This window comes from Psammomys obesus, unplaced genomic scaffold, assembly GCF_907164565.1.
Source record: "Psammomys obesus unplaced genomic scaffold, mPsaObe1.curated_primary_1811, whole genome shotgun sequence".
NCBI lineage: Eukaryota > Metazoa > Chordata > Mammalia > Rodentia > Muridae > Psammomys > Psammomys obesus.
This window is the reverse complement of record NW_026596039.1, coordinates 23,597,094-23,601,213: the sequence shown is the minus strand read 5'-3', so window position 1 is coordinate 23,601,213 and position 4,120 is coordinate 23,597,094. Positions and strand designations below refer to the sequence as shown.

At 41.2% G+C, this 4,120-nt stretch overlaps 1 pseudogene; it reads left to right on the top strand.

The window, feature by feature from the left end:
- Positions 1-2,842: 2,842 nt before the first annotated feature.
- On the top strand, positions 2,843-3,786 carry LOC129687361 (vomeronasal type-1 receptor 4-like; annotated as a pseudogene).
- The last annotated feature ends 334 nt before the right edge of the window (positions 3,787-4,120 follow it).

Here is a 4,120-nt window from a genome sequence, read left to right as displayed (position 1 = left end):
AAAACTGCATGGTACTGGCATAGAAACAGAATGGTGGATCAATGGAACCGAACAGAAGACCAGAAATAAACCCACACACTTATGGACAGCTGATTTTTGACAAAGATGCCAAAACCATACACTGGAAAAAAGATAGCATCTTCAACAAATGGTGCTGGTCCAACTGGATGTCTCCATGTAGAAAAATGAAAATAGATCCATACTTATCATCCTGCACAAAACTGAAGTCCAAGTGGATCAAAGATCTCAACATAAAACCAGACACATTAAATCGGCTAGAAAAAAAAAAAGTGGGGAATACCCTAGAACTCATTGGTACAGGAGAAAACTTCCTGAACAGAACACCAACCTCACAGGCTCTAAGAGCAACAATCAATAAATGGGACCTCATGAAATTGAAAAGCTTCTGTAAAGCAAAGGACACCGTCATCAAAACAAAGCGACTGCCTACAGATTGGGAAAGAATCATCACCAACCCTTTATCTGATAGAGGACTCATATCCAATATATATAAAGAACTAAACATGCTGAAAAGCAACAAACCTAGTAATCCACTTAAAAAATGGGGAACAGAGCTAAAGAGAGAATTCTCTGTAGAGGAATATCGAATGGCAGAGAAGCACTTAAAGAAATGCTCAACCTCATTAGCCATTAGGGAAATGCAAATCAAAACAACCCTGAGATTTCACCTTACACCCAACAGAATGGCCAAGATGAAAAACTCAAGGGACAACACATGCTGGAGAGGTTGTGGAGAAAGGGGAACCCTTCTCCACTGTTGGTGGGAATGTAAACTTGTACAACCACTCTGGAAATCAATTTGGTGCTTTCTCAGACAACTAGGAATAGCGCTTCCTCAAGATCCACCCATACCACTCCTAGGCATATACCTGAAAGAGGCTCAAGTACACAAAAAGGACATTTGCTCAACCATGTTTGTAGCAGCTTTATTTGTAATAGCCAGAAGCTGGAAACAACCCAGATGCCCCTCAACTGAAGAATGGATGCAGAAACTGTGGTACATCTATACAATGGAGTATTACTCAGCAATGAAAAATAAGGAAATCATGAAATTTGCAGGTAAATGGTGGGACCTGGAAAGGATCATCCTGAGTGAGTTGTCCCAGAAGCAAAAAGACACACATGGTGTATACTCACTCATATAAACATACAACATAGAATAAACCCACTAAAATCTGTACATCTAAACAAACTAAGCAAAAGAGAAGAGCCTAACTAAAATGTTCAATCCCCATCCTGAAAGGCAAAGAGGATGGACATCAGAAGAAAAAGAAAATAGGAAACAACTTCGGAACCTGCCACAGGGGGCCTTTTAAAGCCTTTGCAGTATAGACTGTCAAAGCAGATGCTGAGCCTGATGGACAACTGATGAGCAGAGTGAATGGAATTTTATGTAAGAAGTGGGAAATAGTAAGAGCTGGAGGGGACGGGAACTCCACAAGGAGAGCAACAGAACAAGATAATTTGAACACGGGGAACTTCCCAGAGACTCATACTCCAACCAAGGACTATTCGTGGAGATAACCCAGAACCGCTGCACAGATGTAGCCCTTGGCAGTTCAGTGTCCAAGTGGGTTACCTAGTAATGGGAAGAGGGACTGCCTCTGACATAATCTGATTGGCCTGCTCTTTGATCACCTCCCCCTGAGGGGGGAGCAGCCTTACCAGGCCACAGAAGAGGACAATGCAGCCACTTTTGATGAGAACTGATAGACTAAGATCAGAAAGGAGAGGAGAACCTCCCCTATCAGTGGACTTGGGGAGCGGCATGCATGCAGAAAGGGGAGGAAGGGTGGGATCAGGAGGGGAGGAGGGAGGGGCTTATGGGGGGATACAAAATGAATAAAGTGTAATTAATAAAAATAAAAAATAAAAAAAGAATATATGTAGGTAATCATCTTGAATTTCACTTATGTTAGGGTGTCCAGGACTACTTGTCTCTGGATACCTGGGTTCTGGGGATGCCCTATGTCTTGTGTTGGTTGTGCTTTTACACTGGCCTCCACCCATCTGTTTGTTTCAGGTGTTGTCTCTTAATTTCTGGTGCCTTTTCAGTGTTCTAGTGGGTTTATAGTAATGGGGACAGGGACTGTCTCTGATATGAACTGATTGGCCTGCTCTTTGATATCCTCCCCCTGAGGAGGGAACAGCCTTACCAGGCCACAGAGGAAGACAATGCACCTATTCCTTATGGGACCTAATAGACTAGGATCAGAGGGAAGGGGAGGAGAACCTCCCTTTTCATTGGACTGGAGGAGAGGCATAGGTGGGGCAGAGGGAGGGAGGGAGGTTGGGATTGGGAGGGGAAGACAGAGGGAGCTACAGGGGGATACAAAGTGAATAAATTGTAATTATTAAAATAAAAATAATTAAAAAATAAAATATTAAAAAGATATAACTTAATAATAAATATAATTAAAAATTTTGTCATTATTGAAATTATCCTCTTTTACATTATATCTAGCAAATATGAGTATGTTCTGGAATTGTTTGTTTGTATATGAGGTCACTTTTTTACTGTTTTTCACAGGCCAACAATTCATTGTCCTGAATGTTACATTTTTTATGAAAGTTGGTGGCACTCTCTCCATCAATATATTCATACTAGCTATAAAACAGTATCACAGTAACATACATGGAACTTGACTACTTTGTCTAAATTTGTGGGCTGGCCTTGAATAACCTACCTTAAAGGATTCTGTTTTAGCCTCCTAATAGCTTCATGGATTCAAAGTGTCCTCTTCCACACACTAAAGCATTTGTTTTTATTCATTTTGACCAGAGAAATATAAGGATTCATAACCTCAAGGAAATTGTGCAGAATCACAGAATGGACTTGTGGAATCTGACCCTCAGTATCATTTTCTTATTACAAACCACAGTTGGAATTCTGGGAAATTTCTCTCTCATTTTCTACTACCTCATCGTTTACTACAGACAGTGCACATTAAAGCCCACAGATACGATTCTCATACACATAATGGCAGCCAATGCCTTCATCATTCTCTCTGTTGCAGTGCCTCAGACAATGGCAGCTTTTGGGTTGAAGGAGTTCTTGAATGATTTTGCATGCAGGTTCCTGATGTACATTCAAGGATTTAGCAGGAGTGTGTCCATTGGCACCACCTGCCTTTTGAGTGTTTTCCAGGCAATAACAATCATTCCTAGGGAATCCTGTTGGAAAGATTATAAACACAGAGCTGCCAAGTATATTGGCTCCTTCATTTCTGTCCTCTGGGTCTTCTTTATGTTGACAAATTTCATTTCCATTATGCACTCATTTATCAGTAGGAACAGTAAAAATGTGACCAGAAAACGAGATTATGGATACTGCACTATTGTAATCCATGATGAAATCAGTGACTTACTCTATGCAGTATTAGTGGTGTGTCCTGAAGTCTTTCTTTCTGTGCTCATTGCCTGGTCCAGCATGTCTATGATTGTCATTCTGTACAGACACAAGCAGAGGGTTCAACACATCCGTAGCACTCATGGTTCCAGCAAAACCTCTCCTGACTCCAGGGCCACCCAGAACATCCTCCTCCTACTGTCTTCCTTTCTGTTTTTTTATACTCTCTCCTCCATCTTAAGAGGCTGCATTTCTCTTTTTGGTAATCACAATTGGTGGCTGGCGAACATCAATCGTGTCATGTCTCTGTGTTTTCCATCTTTTGGACACTTTGTTCTTAGGAATCCTTGTTCAGTTTTGTCCAGGCTTATATGGTCTGGATCAGAAATAAAAAATATTTAATCTTATTTCATTAAAATGATATGTTTTTTGTGTGCTATCCAGTGTTTTACTTACCCCTTACGCATCTAAAGAAACCAAGCAAGAGAGAGGACCCTAACTAAAATGTTCAATCCCCACCTGAAGGGCAAAAAGGATGGACATCAGAAGAAGAAGAAAACAGGAAACAACCTAGAAACCTGCTACAGAGGGCCTCTGAAAGCCAGAAGAAGAAAACAGGAAACAAACTAGGAATCCTACCACAGAGGGCCTCTGAAAGCCTCTGCCCTGCAGACTATCAAAGCAGATGCTGAGCCTGATGGCCAACTGTCGGGCAGAGTGAATGGAATTTTATGTAAGAAGTGGGAAATA